This window comes from Microtus oregoni, unplaced genomic scaffold (genome assembly GCF_018167655.1).
Source record: "Microtus oregoni isolate MIOR12 unplaced genomic scaffold, Mior012 000080F_ref0000499, whole genome shotgun sequence".
NCBI lineage: Eukaryota > Metazoa > Chordata > Mammalia > Rodentia > Cricetidae > Microtus > Microtus oregoni.
In genome coordinates, this window is record NW_024544538.1 from 926658 (window position 1) to 947203 (window position 20546).

Sequence of the window (20546 nt, forward strand, 5' to 3'; positions counted from 1 at the left end):
ACAACAGATGGTCACAGGAGATCGCTTCGTATGTATAACCCCAGAAGCACAGACATTAAGGGCAACATTGAATAAATGGGACCTACTTAAACTGAGAAGCTTCTGTAAAGCAAAGGACATGGTCACTAAGACACAAAGGCAACCTACTGACTGGGAGAAGATCTTCACCAACCCCGCAACAGACAAAGGTCTGATCTCCAAAATATATAGAGAACTCAAGAAACTAGACTTTAAAATGCTAATTAACCCTATTAAAAATTGGGGCACTGAACTGAACAGAGAATTCTCAACAGAAGAAGTTCAAATGGCTAAAAGACACTTAAGGTCGTGCTCAACTTCCTTAGCAATCAGGGAAATGCAAATCAAAACAACTTTGAGATATCATCTTACACCTGTCAGAATGGCTAAAGTAAAAAAACACCAAGGATAACCTTTGCTGGAGAGGCTGTGGAAGAACGGGTACCCTCATCCATTGCTGGTTGGAATGCAATCTTGTGCAACCACTGTGGAAGTCAGTGTTTCGGTTTCTCAGGAAATTCGGGATCAACTTACCCCTGGACCCAGCAATACCACTCTTGGGAATATACCCATGAGATGCTCTATCATATGACAAAAGCATTTGTTCAACTATGTTCATTGCAGTATTATTTGTAATAGCCAGAACCTGGAAACAACCTAGATGCCCTTCAATGGAAGAATGGATGAAGAAAGTATGGAATATATACACGCTAGAGTACTATGCTGCGGTAAAAAACAATGACTTCTCGAATTTTGCATGCAAATGGATGGAAATAGAAAACACTATCCTGAGTGAGGTGTCCCAGACCCAAAAAGATGAATATGGGATGTACTCACTCATAATTGGTTTCTAGCCATAAATAAGGACCACGGAGTCTACAATAGGTGAACCTAAAGAAGCTAAGGAAGAAGGTGAACCCAAGGAAAAACATATAGTTGTCCTCTTGGCTAAGGGAAGTAGACCAAATTTCCGGGGAGAAAATGGGATCTTGGGGGGGGGGGGGTGGGATGGGGGTAAGGGGAGATGGGGAGAGAAAAGGTAGAAGGGAAGGAGGGGGGACCTGGGAAACAGGAGAATTGGGATAAAGGAAAGGTGGATAGGGGAGCACGGAACCACAATTCTTAGTTAAGGGAGCCACTTTAGGGTGGGCAAGAGACTTGACCCTAGAGGGGCTCCCTAGTGCCCAAGATGAGGTTTCCAGTTAGTTCCTTGGGCAGCTGAGGATTGGGAACCTGAAATGACCCTATCCTAGAGCAATACTGACGAATATCTTGCATATCATCATAGAATCTTCATCTGGTGATGGATAGAGATAGAGACAGAGACCCACACAGGAGCACTGGACTGAGCTCCCAAGGTCCCAAGGAGGAGCAGAAGGAGGGAGAACATGAGCAAAGGATTCGGGACCACGAGGCGTGCATCCACCCACTGAGACAGTGGAGCTGATCTACGGGGAGCTCACCAAGGCCAGCTGGACTGTGACTGAAAAAGCATGGGATAAAACCGGACTCTCTGAACATGGCGAACAATGAGGGCTGATGAGACACCAAGGACAATGGCAGGGGGTTTTGATCCTACTTAATGTGCTGGCTTTGTGGAAGCCTAGCCAGTTTGGATGTTCACCTTCCTAGATATGGACGGAGGGGGGAGGACCTAGGACTTAACACAGGGCAGGGAACCCGGACTGCTCTGTGGACTGGAGAGGGAGGGGGAGAGGAGTGGGGGGAGGGGGAGAAGGGTGGGAGGAGGGGGAGAAGGGTGGGAGGAGGGGGAGAAGGGTGGGAGGAGGGGAAGGGAAATGGGAGGCTGGGAGGAGGTGGAAACTTGTTTTTTGTTTATGTTTTTTTTCTTCTTTTCGCAATAAAAAAAATAAAAAATAAATAAATTTACTGTTTGAGAATTTTATACATGGATATACTGTGTTTTGATCCAATATGCTTCCCCTCATTCTCATCCAATGACTACTGCACCCCTCGTTAGTCTTCTGTGCCAGCTTCATGAACTCTTTTTTAAATGCTTTGAGTCTACTTAGTGCTTCTACTATTTACACAGGAATAGGATCTTCTACTGGAGCAAGCACAATCTCCCAAGTGACCTCATCCATGAAGAAAACCTCCTCTTCTTCCCTGAGAAGCCATCATCTGTGAAGGCTGGTCCCTGACAATCATCTGTCAGTAGTTTCTCAAATTCAGGAGTCTCTCTCCCAGTTCATGCAGGAATTTTAGCTTACTTGATCTTGTGGGGGTCTTATGCACACATTCACCGTTGCAGTAAGTTCATGTGTGCAACAATCCTATCATGTCTCACAAATAATGTTTTACTACAAATGTCCATTACCTCTGGCTCTTACAATCTTTCTGCCCTCTCTTTCACAGTGATTCCTGAGCCTTGGGGTGACATGGGTAATATAAGGGTCTTATTTAGATGTATAGTTTGTACTGTTCACATGAATACCAATTGTCTATCTCTATATTAATTGCCATCTAATGCAAAAAGAATCTTCTTTGTTGGGGGTTAGGAATTGTACTAATTTGGGAGATGCTCACGGGTTTCCAGATCTAAACTAGCCATTAGTCATTTGTGTTTGAAAATTCAAGGTATTTGAAATTAAGTTCAAATTACAATGAGTTGTTACCAGTCTTGAGAACTATGTTGGTCATCTGTATCTCAAACTTCAAGGTGATTGCAATAAAGTCAAAATGACAAGGAGCCACCACAATTCTAGACAACAAGCAAAAACCAATGCTACATTTATTGACAAACAACAAACAAAAGTCTTTAATTTTTTCAACTTTGATTGACTACATCATGGCTTTGAGATACATCCTGGCAGACAGAGACGCAGTCTGTACCTTTTTCTTTCACTCCACCAAGAATTCCTAGAATAAATAATTTATTGATGAATAGTAAATTTATAATGATAAAATAAACTAACTGGAGTATCTTGTAAATGCACATGGACCAGGGAAACCCAAGGGAAGCCTGATTTTAAAAATCGCTGTTAAAAGAGACTCTATTCTGTTGTGCAAGTTTTGTTGTAGTATCGCCAATTTACAAAGTGAACAGATTCTTGCATAAATTTAATTTCTGGTGTTTTCTAATCCTTTTCATTAGACTAAAAGCACTTCTGAAAGTACAGGAGATATACTATTAAATACCTAACAAGACACAGCAAGCAGACAAAGTCAAACACCACAGATGGAGATGGCGGACAGACGTGATTCCTCAAATGAAAAGTGGGGGAAGGAATCAAACTGCCAGACCAGTGCTTAGTTGAGTTTGATCATTTTCATTAGGGACTAAGAAGAGGTTCAGAAGAACAAGCAATGAGATGTGCCTTTTGCTGACAGAGAGAAATTTATTGGGGAGACGAAGGGACCTTTTTAGCTGTGAGAGAAAATTAGACAGGTAAACTGATGTCTTTCCTTTTGATTACCTCTGGGACAGATTAAGCAGGATTCTCTCGAAAGTGAGAAACATGCTACATCTGGAAGCAGAGCAAAAGCTGCAGAAAGGTTTTTGGCACAAAATCAAGACTCTCGATGAACAGAATTTGTAAGAGATGATTAAAATAAACACTTTATCAGATAGAGATATGTGTAATAGTGACCTTTATAGTCGATGTTTTCAAATCTTTCCTGAATTATTGGTTGTGTTTGCCAGGTACTCAACAGGAAATCACTGTAAACTCCCTCTTGTTGGGGAAACTTGTTTACATTTCTTGTGTATGTCAAATATGCATGCAGTTGAAACAGGTGCCACCACCTAGCCGCACACTATCAACTAATAGGGTGGACCAGAATCACAGGGCAACCTTCAGAGGTTGACCTGACCTGTTAAAATCAACAACACAGCTGCTTCATACAGAGCAGTGGAAACAGCTGAATGAAGAAAATGCATGCGAGACCCATAACCACAACATTTATTTATTTATTTTGAGATTATAACGTCATGCCATCAATTTCCTCTTCCTTTTCCTCCAATCAAACATTTCCATACACTTCTTTTTGCTCTCTTTCAAATGCCTGGCACTCTGTATATGTTCCTTGTGTATACATTTCCATCATGGTCCAGCTGGCATGCCCTTCCCCAGAAACACCTGTCACTTGTTCTCAGTATTCCCTAGTTGCCTGGAGTTCTTCGGCTTTCTCCTGCCCACATTGTCATGTCTATCACTGTTGTCCTCGTTAAGCTTATGTTTAGGTAGCCATGTTGGTGAGATATCATGGATGTAGCTTCTGACCTTTCTAGGACACACAATCTCAAAGCAAACTCCCTGTTGCTCTGAACTATACAGTCTCTCCTCCCTCACTTTCACAATGGTTGCTGAGCTTTGGGTGCCAGAGTTGTATAGTAAACATATTAGTTAGGACGGGGTTTCATAGCTCTGTGTTTAGATTGGTTGTGGCTCTCTGTAATGGAATCCATCTAATCCAAAGAGAAATTTCTTTGATGAAAACTACACTTATCTGTTAGTATAAAGAAAAACATTTAGAAAATAGTTAGGAATTGTTTATTAGTGGGTTTAGGTTCTCCTATACATGGCCTCACTAGCCTTGCATAGTTTGCTAGGTTTCCAGTACCAGACATGATTTCACTCTTGTTGAGCAGGTCTTAATTACCTACAGCATTCCTGATTTCATTTTTCTTTACTGTTAAATGTATATGTACCACATTTTTATTACCCATTCTTCAGTTAAAGGACAATTAGGTTGTTTTAATTTCCTGAATATTGTGACCATATCGGCAATGAATATATCTGAATAAGTATCTGTGGTGTAGGATGCTGACAAAGCATTTTAGGATAAATATAGATATTATAAAAATTATCACACATAAAAATAAAATAATCTAATGAAAGAACATTTAAAATACTCTTGAAAGAAATAAAGAGGAAACTTGAACAAAGAGTAATGAATGTGTATTTGGGATGGTATTGCAAAGTTAGAGTTCTCAAGAGAAGAATTAGTTAACCTGAGTTTTAATGAGTCACATTATGTGCTATTAATAAATTTGAAATGTGAGAAAAAGACTATAGTAGAATAAAGAGGGGAAATTAGAAAGGCAAAAAGAAGGAAAAAACTTGGAATCAAAGAAGAAGAAGAAGAAGAAGAAGAAGAAGAAGAAGAAGAAGAAGAAGAAGAAGAAGAAGAAGAAGAAGAAGAAGAAGAAGAAGAAGAAGAAGAAGAAGAAGAAAGTACATCAATGGTTTGCTCATTCATTCAGCCATATCTTTTAAACATAAACACAAATGTCTGTGCCTGTGCTGGTAGACACATACCCAGAGACAGAAAGAATGGGAAAATTCAATATATATATAATTCATTGTTCTAGATTTTTGAAAGACATAAATAAAATTGTCTTTACACTCATAAAGCTTATTAAGAGGGAGATAAAGCATCAAACTGAGTAAAAATTTAAGAAATAGTGGCAGTAATATAGATTTGAGAAACCTCACACGACTTCACCACTAGATGAGGCACTACAGGCAGTTCATGGCTGGTGGGTAAGGGAGCTCTCCAGGGACAAACTCTGCAACAAAAGATCCAATCCTAAGTGGTCAATTGTAAAAATATATACGTTTAAGCAACATGAACTCAGTAGGTTGTAGTTATGTATTTATTCATTTATATATTATATATAAACATTAATAATTAAAGAAAATCAGGCCATAAACTTGGGAGGGCATGTGGAGGGAACAAGGGAGGAGTTGGGGGAAGGAGAAGGAAGGAGTAATGATATAAGTTTAAGATACATATATGAAAGTAAAAAAATTAGAATGACAAGATATAGGCACACATTTTAAATACAGTGATCAGGAAAGAGTCTAATGAAAGCTTGAAATCTAGGTAGCAAGGAGAGAGACAGTGTAAATATTCAGGATTACCATATTCCAAGAAAATGCCTTAAGAGAAAAAGTATGCAAAGTATATGACAAAACACCGGGAAGGGCCAGTGTAACAAGAAATGTGTAGCCAAAAAGAAAGTAAGCTCAGAAAAGAGCAAGAGACAGGTTGTGCAGGCACTCCTAGACATAGGCATTTTATCTTGTAAAAGAAGATGATAATAAGGAAGAGGAGGGGGAAGATGAAGAAGAGGAGGAAGAAGAAAAATAAGGCTGAAAATTAGAAGAAATTTTAGTAGTGGATCATCTCAGCAAGGTAGAAATTGTGGCTAAAATTCTACTAATTTGGATGATATAGGTAAATCCTTTATACTTTCTACTGACACTTAGGAATAAGGAGCAAATCCAAAAATTAAAGGTCATATCATGATTAAAACTGTTTCATACTCATATAAGAAACCATAAAATCTAGGTACAAAAAGCTCAAGGTAATCAGAATGAAATTTAAAAGTCAGCTAAAGCGAAAATCAAAATATTCTTAAGAAAACATAAAAGCAGTAATGTCTAAAAAATATCATCAGAGGGATTCACCAAAAATTAAATGTTATAAGGCATGAATAAATAGAAGCATAGACTAAGAAGACAAAAGAAAAAAATGAGTAGAGATAGGGACTACAATGATGAGGTGTTGAGTTACTCAATGATGTTTAAAGGCTTTTAGTAATATGTTAAAGAACTTAAAATGATAGTTGAAATATGTGGGTCAATAGGGTAAGAATAGACTTCCAGGTCCGTGGGCAGCAGAGGAGAGTGTGCCTGAACTGACCTTCTGCCATAGCCACACTGATGAATATCTTGCATATCACCATAGAACTTTCATTCAGCAATGGTTGGAGATAGAGACAGAGACCCACATTGGAGCACTGAACTGAACTCCCAAAGCCCAGGTGAAGAGCAGAAGGAGGGAGAACATGAGCAAGGAAATCAGGACCGCGAGGGGTGTGTCCACCCACGGAGACAGTGGGACTGATCTAATGGGAGCTCACCAAGGCCAACTAGACTGGGTCTGAACGAGCATGTGATCAAACCGGACTCTCTGAATGTGGCTGACAATGAGGGCAGACTGAGAAGCCAATGATAATGACACCGAATTTTGATTCTACTACATGTACTGGCTTTTTGGGAGCCTAGTCTGTTTGGATGCACACCTTCCTAGACCTGGATGGGGGGGGGGCTTGGACTTCCCACAAGGCAGGACATCCTGACTTCTCTTAGGACTGGAAGAGCGAGGGGGGGGGGGCAGTGGGGGGAGTGGGAGGGAAATGGGAGAATGGGAGGAGGTGGAATTTTAAATAAATAGATAAATAAATGAAAAATAAAAAAGAATAGACTTCCAAACAATCACAAAGAACGTAACAGAAACAGTAAGACTAAAATGTATATTTAAAATGAAACAACACTACTTGGCAATGATATGGAAGTGGTTAATAAATTCAGAGATAGAGTAGTACAAATTATACTATATGGGAAAATATAAAGAAGAGTTTTATAAGACTGCCAATCACATTGAATTCAAATTTACAAAATTCTAGTGTTCTATAAAGCATCTTAATAAATGTCAAGTATTGAAATCTTAAAATTGTATTTTTTTTGTCACAAAGGAAATAAATTCAAAATCAAGCACAGTAGACATCCTCAAATGTCCCCTTATAGTCAGAAACTGAAGAACACATATTAAATTACACATAGATAAAGTCATATCTCAGGAAACACTAGAGCCTAGACTTAAAGAAAATCCACATACAACACAAATGTTCAATGAATAAAGTTAAGGAAGTTTCTCAAGGGATATTTATAACTTGTAGTTTTAAAAAGAGGAAAGATTACAAACAAATGTAAAATTAATTATCTACACTTCATTTACAAAGATCTGGGAAAGATAAGTAGACTAAATACAGAGTAAGTAGAAGTGAGAAATTAATATAAATGAGAGAGAAACAAATGAATTATAAATCAGAAAATGAATAAAATTAAAATTTTCCTTTGAACATATTAATAAAATGATTAAGGTTACTCTGTTTTTCCAGGCCATGAAAAAATGAAAGTGAGATGATTGCGGACTCTGGGAAAAGCTGACTAAAATCTTATTAGAATAACACTGCAGCAAAATTTCCAGACATTATTGTTTAATGTTGCTGGGTGGCGACACTAGGGAGGAAACAAGCACACAATCTGAAGAAGAACCACATATAGAGGAAAGGTATTTACAGCATGCATTCCCATTTTCATAGAATTTTTCTCAAGGCCATGCATAAACAGCAGAATAGAGCATACTGTTTCTCTTCTGTGAGTGCAGAAAACGGAATCTAGCAGAACCACCATACTGGTAAGAGGCCTATGCCAGAAGGACAATACGAAGGAAATGATTCTCTAAATTGTATGTGAGCACCTTGGCTAATGCTGAACCACAGGAAAGGTTCAAAGAAGCTCAGTCAAATATAAAAGACAGGAAATTCGATGGCAGAGTGCATCCTAAAATTATCATTTGTAGTTTGAGTCCAAGCAAGACAATTATCTGCTAAAACAAAAGAAGCATTCCTGAGTGAAAAATAAGTTTACATTTTCCATGTTTCAGCGTTTGCAAGGCATGTGCTATGATCCCCCCCCCAAAAAAAATCACCCAACATATTAAAAAACAGGAGACATCATTTTTTTTTCCTCAATGCAGAACAAAAGCATCTGAGCACCAGCTCAAGCTGATATAAAGGATAGAATTTCCAGACACTTTTGGAATAACTTTTCTAACTATTTTCAATGAAGAAGAACATCAAACAAATAAAAAAGGTCTCAGGGGAAAAATGGAGGCAAAACAATGCCAAATGGAATTGTTGAAAATGCAATATCTGAAACTGAATTCACTCACCATTCTTAAAAGCAGAATGGCGATGACAAAAGAAGGATTTATTTAAGTAGAAGATGGACAAACGTAAAAGAATACAGAGAAAATATCATAGATAAGAAGATGAAAAAAACCTCGTCAGTGATCTGTTCAAGAATGTCCAGGGTTATTGTGCCATGTTGGCTAGTGTTGTGGTTGATAGGATTCTTAGCTCTATGGGACTGGGAGGTACTTCCTGACTTTGGAAGCTTGCATGGTACCTGCTGGTACTAATATTTTTGTAACAACAATTAAAGAAAAAGAGACCATGGAGAGGAAGCAGCAAAGGAGGTACATGGGAGGAGTAAGAGGAAGAAAATGGAAGGAAGAGAAGATGGCATTATATTATTACCTTAAAAGAGTAAATAAAACATATATTTTAAAGAATAGAGGGAACAAAGTAGACAGAAGTTCTGAAACAATGAAACAAACCATCAACCTAAACTTCTCCTCCAGAGAAATTGTTCTTTAAGCCAAAAACAAAGTAACAGAAGCTTCAAATGGAAGAAAAACTAACATTTTTTTTAATCAACAGAACTCCTTAGGAGAAATAAGTAAGTTCCTCAAGTAGAGCGAATATGACCAGATAGAAACAGGTTATCAAAATAGAATGAAAAGTATTGGATATTATAAACATCATGCCATATTAGACATATTTTCATTGATATGGTCATTAAAGTAAAAGTTATAACATTGCCATATAGTATTAATAACATAATAATGTAATACTAATGACGATGTTAATAATAATAGTAATATGAAACAGGAATAGGCAATTTTGTTGTAAAAGGGACTACATAGCGTTTCAGATTCTGAAAATTGTGTGGTGTCATTCTCATATTTATTCTCTTTGAGTGGACATAAAGGGGGTGGTAGACGTGGTAGTGGTGACAGTGGAGGTTGTAATGGCTATTGAGGTTGTGGGGGCAGTTGTTTTAGTCAGCTATCATGTAGCAAAGGTTGCCTTTTAACTTTTTATGTAGCTGAGATGATCACTGAACTGCTGATCTTACTGTCTCTATGTTCCAAATGCTAGGATTAGAAGTATCTACACACCACTTCACTCAGCTAAAGCATCTATTTCTTTTCTCCTGGTGGTGGGATCTAAACCCAAAGGCAACACATGTTAGATACAATCTCTACTACTAAGACATGCCCCAAGGCCTTTGGTTCTTTGTTTTTTTAAATAGCATTTGTAGCTTATGAACCACACAAAAACAACCTGCCAGAGTTGCAAGAAAAATTTTGATTTATATATATATGTGTGTGTGTGTGTGTCTGTGTGTATTATATGTTCTTTTCTTGTTTTTGATTTTGTTTTTTTTTGTTTTTTTTTTTGAGTTCTGGTTATTAGCCTTCTATCACATGCAAGCTTCTTTCCCATCTTGTCTTCTTCCACTTCAAATTCTTTCTTTAGCTGTGCAGAAATATTTTAGTCTTTTGATGTCCCTCTTGTCAGTGGATGGCCTCACTTCTTGGACAGATGGAGTCCTATTCAGAAAGTCCTTTCCTACACTTATCTCATATAGGGCACTGCTTATGTTTTCCTACACCTATATTGTGTAGGGCACTGCCTATGTTCTCTTCTGGCAGTGTTTTAGGTTACACGTTTATCTTCGATCCATTTTGGCATTAGTCTTTGTGCAAGGTGATACATATGGGTCTAATGCCTTTTTTCTGCCCATGAACACCCTGTTGCCCCTGCCCCATTTACTGGAGATGATTTCTTTCCCCCAGTTTATGTTTTCAGGCATCTTTGTCAAATATTAAGTTGCTCAAGTTACATGTGCTCACGTTTTGATCTTTGATTTTTGTTCCTTTGGTTTACAAGCCTGTTTTTGTTCCAATACCATACTGCTTTTATTACTATGGTGCTGTAATATGTCTTAACATCTGGAATTGTCACACCTCTAACATCATTCTTTTAGCTAAGATTTTTTTGTTGTTCTTGTTACATACTTTTTTTTTTACTGTGAGAAATGAGATGGCAGTTTCCACTGGAATTGCACTGAATAGGTAAATCACTTGGTTAATGGTCATCCTCACAATATTAGTTCTACCAATTCATGAGCATGGGATGTCTTTCTATTTTCTAGTCACTTTCCTATTTCTTTCTTCAGATGTTTAAAATTTTCATTATAAAAGTCATTTACTTCTCTTGTTAGGTTTATTTCCAGATATATTTTTTGAGGCTATTGTGAGTAGGAGTGTCCATAACCTCTTTCTCTGTATTTTTGTTGGTACATAGAAAATCTATTGATTTGTGCTGACACATTGCTGGATTTGTTTATCATTTCTAGAAGTTTTCTGGTAGAATTTTTGGAGTTCCTTATATATAATAGCATGCCATTTGCAATTAGGGGTAGTTTGACTTCTTTCGTTATTTGTATCCCTTTAATTTTTTTCTCTCGCCTTATTGGGCAACTTAGCATTTTGAGCACACTATTGAAAAGGAGTGAGGAAGGTGGACAGCCCCATCTCAGTCCTGACTGCTTCGGAGGGACAGCTTCAAGTTTTTCTCTATTTTGGATGATGTTGGCTGTGGGATCCTCAGAAATATTTTTTATTATGTTGTGGCATATTCCCTCTAGTCCTGCATTATCTAGGATTTTTATGATGAAGGCACATTAGATATAACCAAAGGCTTTTTCTGCATCTATTCTTCAGGTAGAGAAGTTCAACTATATTTCAAACTCAACCACTGAACTTCTGTAAAGAATGCTTTAGATTTGTTCTCCAATGTATTCAGGCTGTTTTTTCAATGGGAAGAAGTAGACACTCATTGCAATTTTCTCAGCGGGTTAACAATATGTAAGAAAAAGTGAAATAGTGAGGTAACTGAGATACAGAAAGACAATTATCACATGTGCTCACTCATAAGTGGTTTTTAAACATAAAGCAAAGAAAACCAGCCTACAAACCACAATCCCAGAGAACCGAGACAACAATGAGGACACCAAGAGAGAATACAAGATCTCCTGAGTAAATTGCGAGCATGGGGACCTTGGGGGAGGGTTGAAGCGGGGAGGAGAGAGGCAGGGAGGGGAGCAGAGAAAAATGTAGAGCTCAATAAAAATCAAAAAAAGAAAAAGTGAAATATGAAATTGTTAACCTATGTAAAAGCATGTTATATCTCAGGGCTTATTCTGCCACATTATAACCCAACTAAGGGCACTTCACCCCCTGCTGTACTTTCATGATTAAAACTTTTGGAATTTCAAATGGCTATTGTACATGTATTTCCCAATATAGTTGAACCCAAGAAGTTTATGGGTCCTAAGGGATTACAGCTGCAGTCTCACAGGAGACTGTACCTTTATGCACACATATGTACACGTGCATGCGTGCACACACACACACATCAAGCTCTAGACATATGTCGTATATATAGGAGTATATATATGTATATGTCATATATATATATATATATATATACTCTCCTAATTTCCTTAAACTTAATAAAATGTTTATAAACACAATTACCATTCCAGTTACATGCTCTCAGTGAATCGTGAAAGAAATGAGTTCAGTTTTAATTACAGCCAGTCCCATTTAGTGAACACTTGAACGAGGCACTGCTGAGCATTGTTTTCGTTTATCCCCCAAGCCTCTCTGTTACATAAGTATTGCTTTAACCACATTTATTTTCCTGGTGAAAAGCTGAGATCTGTAACTTCTGTTTGAATTCACACAATTAGAAGTCACAATGGGAGGATTTCAACTGACAATTGTCTGACAACAATGAGCTCGCATCCAAATGTTGAAACCACGCGGCTTCTTTTCTAAGTGTTTATCATGTCCATAGCCTGGGCCTTTTACAAAAGGAACAGAATTTATAAGTGAGCTCCTGACATTTTATAGTCAAAACCATACAATTCACTTCTCTATGACATTTGGAGGAAAGGCATATGATCACACTTAGGAAATTGTTTCAAGGGAAGCAAGTGGGATGACTCACTTGAAGAATCTAGTTATCAAAATGTTTACCTGGATAGTATCTGTAGTCACTGGAGAGCAGGCAAGGGGAACAATAAGTTATGTCCCAGGCATTTGGTCCTTGGGTTTGTAAAGGACAAGAACCTTTTGGAAATGGGATGTATAGGCATTAAATGTCGTCATTGCAAGGCTTGCTTTCTTAGTCAAGGGTCTGACTACTGCTGGAAACACTTCTGACCTTCAAGTAAAAGCCTTAATGAGAACATCGTATGACTTTCAGAACCAAATTGAGACTTGATTTCTTTGTGGGACCTATGTGGGGATGACTCAGTTTCAAGTTCTAAAAGCTGAGCTTACCTTAACAAGCAAGATATCACTCTTTAGAGGAAGAGACCTTTTGGTTTGTGCCACCACTGGAAAGACTTTCCCCCAGATTTCTTATAATCACAGATGACTATTCCGATGAACCCTATCGATCCGGGTATTTAACATCAATATATTCACATTCAGAGATAACAGGAACTTTGTTGTCAGGAAAGCTTCTTATTGACTGCTATTATCTGGTCAGATTTCACTAGGCCAAGCACAGGAAGTTGTAGAACCTACCACTGCCCGGATATTGGACTTTCTCCCACCCTCTGCCTGGGAACTGCCAGCTAGCTGACTTATTGCTGTCAGAGAATTATGCAGTGTGTCTGGGCTTTGGGGTTATCAGATCAGCACAGGCCTTGGTGAGTAAAGTTTATTTTTCTCCTAGTCAAAGAATTATAAAGTAAGAATCATAAGTCTGTAATAACTTAAAAGGTCATTTTCTCTAACTTTCAGTTAAAACTGACGTCATTTAAGCAGTATATTGAGGCTCCTGTAACAATAGTAAGTTAAAAATAAATCTGACTGTTTACTGTATACCAAAACAGCATTTATGCATGATCTCATTTAATATTCATAACATCACTCTGAGTTAGAAATTGTTTTAAAAAATGGTAAATCTTTATTCGAGAGATTAAATGGCTGGATCAAAAGATTACTTGGTAGTAACAACACTCAGACCCAAGTATGTCTGCAAAACCCATACCTTTACATGTCCTATTGTTTTTCATAATTCAAATATGTAGGATAATTCTAAGCTCAGATATTCCACTTTGGTTTCTTTTATAACTTTCCTTTTATTTATTCTTTGTGTCTTTTACATTACACATCTTGATCCTATTCATTTCCTGTCCCTGCATATCAGCTTTCTGTCCTTGCAGCCTGCCACCCACAGATAAAATTCAAGAGAGAAAAGAAAAAAAAGGGGGAAAGATCTCCATGGGAGCTGTGGTGTGACATAGTGAGTCACTCAGTAAACCCTTTTGTCTGTATAGCTTTACTCGCAAGTGTTCATTGCAAAGAGTCATTGGTCTGGTTCGAGGCTTCCAACTACCCAGGCCCAGAACAAGAGTTATGGGCTGGCCCACTCTAATGTCCGCCCCATCTGTAATCTGCTGGAGCACAAGAAGGGACTGGTCCTGCAGACCCAAAGGTGCAGGAATTCCGCAACACAGGACAATGGCAGGATAATCAAGAGGAGTTCCAGTGAGGGCTCAGCATTCACTTTGACTTCTAAAAAGAGATCTCATCCTTCTCTAGCCATATCAATGCAGGATTCAGAAAATTTGGTTGACTCTATCTTCCTTTCCATCATTTTCTCCCAAATTACCACAAAACTACTTTTTAAAAAATATTTATTCTCCTGCCTATCATAAGAAAACACAGTTAGCTAGCAGAAACATAAATCTGGTCATTAAACCCAGGAACTCTGAAATATGAAAAAACCTCTCACAAACGATACAGGAAACTTGGAACTGCAAATAGAATAGTTATAATTATAAAGAAATACATCGGAAAGGAACAAAAGAGTCTCTGATCAAACCGCATCATTTTTTGACTGAGTTCTATAGTATGGGGTGGCAAAGTTGGATATTGGGTTTGTTTGAATTTATATGTCTTCAGGATTCATCTTTCCTACCTTTCCTTCCTTTTCTCAAGCAGGTTCATTGTCTTACCTCTATTTCGGGTTCCTTTAAAGAGATCTACATATTAGTTTTCCTAGATTTATTGAAAGCCGTTTTTGTTTTTAATATTATTCTAAGGACTGGATACATATAAAAGAAAAGCACGGTCTCTACCAAAACCTAATAGCTAAATGCATCTCTAAACTAACAGTGGCAATTTAATAAAGAGTGCTTTAGTAAAAATATGCACAGAATGCTTTAAAACATAGCAGTTAGCAGCATCACACACATTACCAGGTACTCAATATCCGCCAGTTAAATTTAATTTACTCAAGGAGAGGAAGGGTTTAACTCGGTAAGAAGTTGAAAATGAAATAAGGTTTTGAAGTGTGGGGGAGATATAATCAAAACACAAAATTACTCTGGTAGAAATGTCTATCTAACACAGAGTAATGGGGCAAAAAGGAGTCCATGTGAAAGACAAACGGAAGACTTTGACAATGGGGGAGTTGATAAGGTGAAAACAGAATCCATATTAAAGAGACATTGCATGCTATACAGAATAGCCAATTTTTTAAAATCAGCCTACATGTCCAGCAGCTGATGAAAGAATAAAGAAAATGTGGCTCATATATATTATAACTTTTTATTTGGGCATACAGAAGGAAAAACTATCATTTACTGGAAAGTGAGTGGAACTAAAATCTTCATGTCAAGCAAAGTAAACCAGACATAGTCAAGTATCTCTTATTTTCTCATTTTTTGAATCTGAGACTATATAGTAACATAAAATTATGCATATGTACACACACATACACACAGATCAGGGAAGTAAGGACACTAGGAAAGGGGGAGGAAGAGAAAAGGGTCTATGTCAAGGGGTGAATGTGGTCAAAGTGCATTGCCTACTTGCCTGAAAATGCCTCTATATAATTCAACCTTATTTTTAACAGTGTTGGGTATTTTGTTATCCCGACCCACGGGATACGAACGGGGGTCCCTGATAAACCTAGTGGAGAAGAATGAAAGGAGACAAGAGACATGAGAAATGACGGCAAGACAGGATTTCTGATCAAGCCGTTCCGTTTATGATTCCCCCAGAAGCTGTTATATAGCAAAAGGGCAAAAGGGGGGAAGGGAAAGGTGTCAGGGGGAAGGGAAGGGTGTCAGGAAGCTCAGGTCTGCTGGAACTCAGGTCTGGAGATATCCCTAGCTGATAAGTAAATACTGAGGGTCTGTAATTGTTGACTAACCAAGGAGAATGCTAATAGGTTCTGGAGCCTGGTGCCTGCAGATCTCTGCTAGGAGATAAGATGCCAGGTTGATTTTCTAGACCCTGCAGAGGGGATAGAGGTAAATATTTTTCTTAACTTATGAGCTTAAGATGGCTGTAACCAAAATGCAGATCTCAAAATACAGGTCTTTGCTTCCAGCATTTTGTCTCCATGTATGTCTACTCATCCTATATATACCTACTATGGGATGAGGCCAGAAAAGGACATCAGATGGTTATAAGCTGCCATATGGATACTGGGAATCAAACACAGATCTTTTGGAAGAGCAGCAATTGCTTTTAACTCCTGAATCATCTCTCCAGGCCCATCAATGCTATCTTAATGAATATACATCAATGAAGGAAAGACAGTAAAGTGAAAATCAGTGTATTTAGTTACTGACGGGGAAATCACAGTAAGGAAGGATAGTGACTAAATTTCTCAGTATGCATTATTATGAAAACTTAAGTGTCTTTATGAGGAGTACAGGAGAAAATAATGACATTTTAAAATGGAATGGAATAGTTACAGATACATTTTAATTTTTTTTAAGTTAGCAAAGCATGGCAGCTCATCCTGTAGTCATAGCACTCATGAAGCTGAGGCAGAACAATTGTCATGAGTTTGAGACCAGCCTGGGCTACATAGTGAATGTGTGATCATCCAGAACTACATAGTAAGTCCCTATCGCTCAAATAAACAAAAAAGCAATATTTTAAAAAAGATTTCTTACAGTTTAGGATTCAGGAAACCATACAATCATGCTATTCCTAAAGATTTCTAGCTATACATTTCAGGAGGTATGAAGAACTGGATAGACTCATAAGGTCAGAAATGAGCATCTGCATAAAGAATAATGTTATAGAAATTAGTAAGGTTAGGGCCATTTCAGGTTCCCTAGCCTCAGCTGCCCCAGGAACTAACTGGGGACATCGCCCTGGGCACCTGGGAGCCCCTCTAGGTCCAAGTCTCTTGCCAACCCTCTTTTTTGCAATATTATAACTATTTTTCTATTTATTTGAAACACAGTAAAAAAATGGTACACTTTGGAAATTCAGTGGCACAAGGTACACTGCCATTAACTTGAGAAACATTATACAGTTTTAAAAAAGTAAATAAAAAGAATTTTTTTCTCCTGTTGCAAACACTGTGTTACATAATTTTACCTGCCCAAACAGACCATTTACAAGTATCAGGTCAATAAACTGCTAACATCCATAAAAAGGTAGTTTTCTTACTAAAATGCAAGAATTTAAAAGTGGTATCTAAACAAGAAAAGACAAAAACAAACTGGAATGAAAGCCTAGAATCTAAAATCGGGGTTTCTTGTTTCTTGCTTATCACTATAGAACCTTCATCTGGTGATGGATGGAGATAGCGACAGAGACCCACACTGGAGCACTGGACTGAGATCCCAAGGTCCCAATGAGGAGCAGAAGGAGGGAGAACATGAGCAAAGAAGTCAGGACCACAAGGGGTGCACCCACCCACGGAGACAGTGGGGCTGATCTATTGGGAGCTCACCAAGGCCAGCTGGACTGTGACTGAAAAAGCATGGGATAAACCGGACTCTCTGAACATGGCGAACAATGAGGTCTGATGAGAAGCCAAGGACAATGGCACTGGGTTTTGATCCTACTACATGTTCTGACTTTGTGGGAGCCTAGCCAGTTTGGATGTTCACTTTCCTAGACCAGGATGGAGGGGGGAGGACCTTGGACTTTCCACAGGGCAGGGAACCCTGACTGCTCTTCAGACTGGAGAGGGAGGGGGAGAGGAGTGGGGGGAGGGGGGAGGAGGGGGAGGGAAATGGGAGGCTGGGAGGAGGAGGAAATTTTTTTTTCAATAAAAAAAAAAGAAATTAGTAAGTTTATAGAAAACACAACAGTGATCATTGGGATTTTTCACAATTAGTCCACTCCATATCCTTTCATGTATGAGACAGCATTACCACATGACTGCTGTAGCCAGCTCGGTGTCAGGAAATCAAAAGGCCCTGTCACTTTCAGACAGGAGCTTAAAGGGCAGTACAGATTTCACTAAGCTTCTCTTGTGCTGCCTGTGTCATCAATGAAGCACATGTCAAGTCGAATCTCCCATCAGGCTTGGTGCCTGGCTGGCTGCAAGGCACAGAGCCCCATTGCTTATGGATATGTAGCATGAGTGAAAAATAAAGCTGTGCTGTTTCAGGCCACTCAAAATTTGATGTTTTAAACACCAATAAAACTTCATATATATATAGTTAGAAGATGGACATGAGGAAGGTGACAAGAGAAACTGCCATGGAGATGATGCACAGACCTGCATCAAACCTTGGTGACCTAACTATAGATGTGAAAAAATATAATAAAGGAATATAATCAGGTACATGAGGAAGAAATCAAAATAAAATGATTCTTAGAAGCTGAAAGACAATTTCAAGAAATCAGAGTCAGAAGTCACGTTACAGCAAAGAAAGAATACTGGATTTGATCATTAGTAACCCACTGGCTCAGTTTCTAATAAGCTCGATTGAGTGATGGAGACATAAGCAATGGGTTGAGGTAGCAGGGAATGTGGAAGTGCAGTGAATTAATAAAGAAAGCAGCATTTAGAAATCTGGGGGAGGAGGAGGGACTGCCTTAAGCACTCACTGCCCCTCTTTCTGTCCCTCGGCTCACTTTATTCCTCTCTGGTCCTTTGGCTTTTCTCCATACTTAGCTCCTTCAGTATGCCACTTCTCTCTCCTACTCTCTTGAGATATACACCTATCGTCTTGTATATCCTTCATTCTTATAATGATGACATCATATAGACTATCCCAAGTTAATTCAGTCTGTGCTTCTAGACCACAGATCAGGATAGAGTTGGATGTTCTATCAATGAGCCTACTAATACATGAAACAACCTATGTCATCATTATAAAATAACAAGTTTTACTTAGAAAAATTTGACCTCCTAATGAGCACAACTTTGCCATTTTCTAACTTTCTTCCAACTATATCTTGACTCTCTTATACCACACCCAAAATATCACTTTATTCTATAGCCCAACTAGATATTCATGTTCTCTTCTGCCTACTTTGATTTATTGTACATACATCGTTACCTCACAATTTTCATTATCTCCTTTTAAAAAATACAAAAGCTGGGCCTGATGGTGCACATCCTTAATCCCAGGACTGGAGAGTCAGAAACAAGAACATCACTGTGAATTTGAGGACAGCCTGGTCTACAATGAGTTCTAGGCCATCCAGAACTGCGTAAATGAAGCTTTTCCTCCCCTCTCTTCTCCCTCCTCTCTACCTGCCCACCTTGTCTGTGTCAGTACTCAGAAAATCTGCTTATGCAGAACACCATATTTTTAACCCTAAAAAGAACATTGTTTCATATGCATTTAAAATTACTATGGGGTATGTGAAGGCAAGAGCTTTAAGTGCGAAGGTGTGGGAGATGTGAAGCTATGAGGGGCTAAGTGTGTGTGAGGATGGGAGGTGGCTTTGGAGACATGTGTGGTGGAAAGTTTTAGTCAACTTAAAAGAAGAAACATGTTTATGATAAAAATAGGATGATCAAAAAAAGAGGATGATCATTTTTAAAGCACTTTTTTTTTGCAAGAGAAATTATTTTAAAATTTCAGCTGCTTTTTTAAAACTTTTGTACGGGCCCTGTCTGACACACAAGAATTAGGTTTAATTATCCTCAGTAGGAAAAGCTGTTTAAGCAAAATTTAGGATGAAGTACCAAGGTGATAAATCTATGGGCTTTAGTTAGGGGAGTAAGGAGTCTGAGAGAGCATCACTCAATACTACACTTGCTTAACATCTCCTGGGCATCCCTGGCTCTACCAAATAGGTTTCAAAGCTCTCTTAGAGGGGTTTATTGACAAGGACACAAAGATGGTCCTATATTGATTGAATCTATTTCCTGATAGATTCCAACATTTCAACCATTTGTAAAGCTCTTCTGTGTTTGGATATTGTTTCTAGTACCAGGCAGAAAAGAAATCTGCCCAGGAATGCTAGTAGTGAATTCCATACTCTTTGAAAACAGACAACGAAGCTGACTGAGCGGCAATCTTACCCCCGTATTCCTTCTTCCAGAAACCACAATCACTTACATTAGCATGTCTTTAAACTTTTCATATCATTTTACCCACCCATCATTTTATTGGAAACTCTCAACTTTGAGGTTGTAAAGACATGCTATTATACTTCATTCTTTGGGTAATAAGAACACAGCTCCTTTGTATCAATACAGCAAGAACATAAACCAAAATGCACTTGCTTTAACATTCTTTGCTAGAATCCTCAGTTTCTTTGAATAATAATTCAGCTACATGACAATAGAGTTATCTGGTGTAGGAGGTTCTTCTGTTCATGTGTTGCTTTCGTTGGTTAATAAATAAACTGCCTTGGCCTTTCGACAAGGGCAGAACTTAGGTAGGTGTGGAAAACAGAACTGAATGCTCGGAGGAAGAGTCAGGGAGAAGCCATGGATCCTCCACCTGAGACAGATGCCAGTTAGAATATCCAGTAAGCCACTGTCATGTGGCGATACA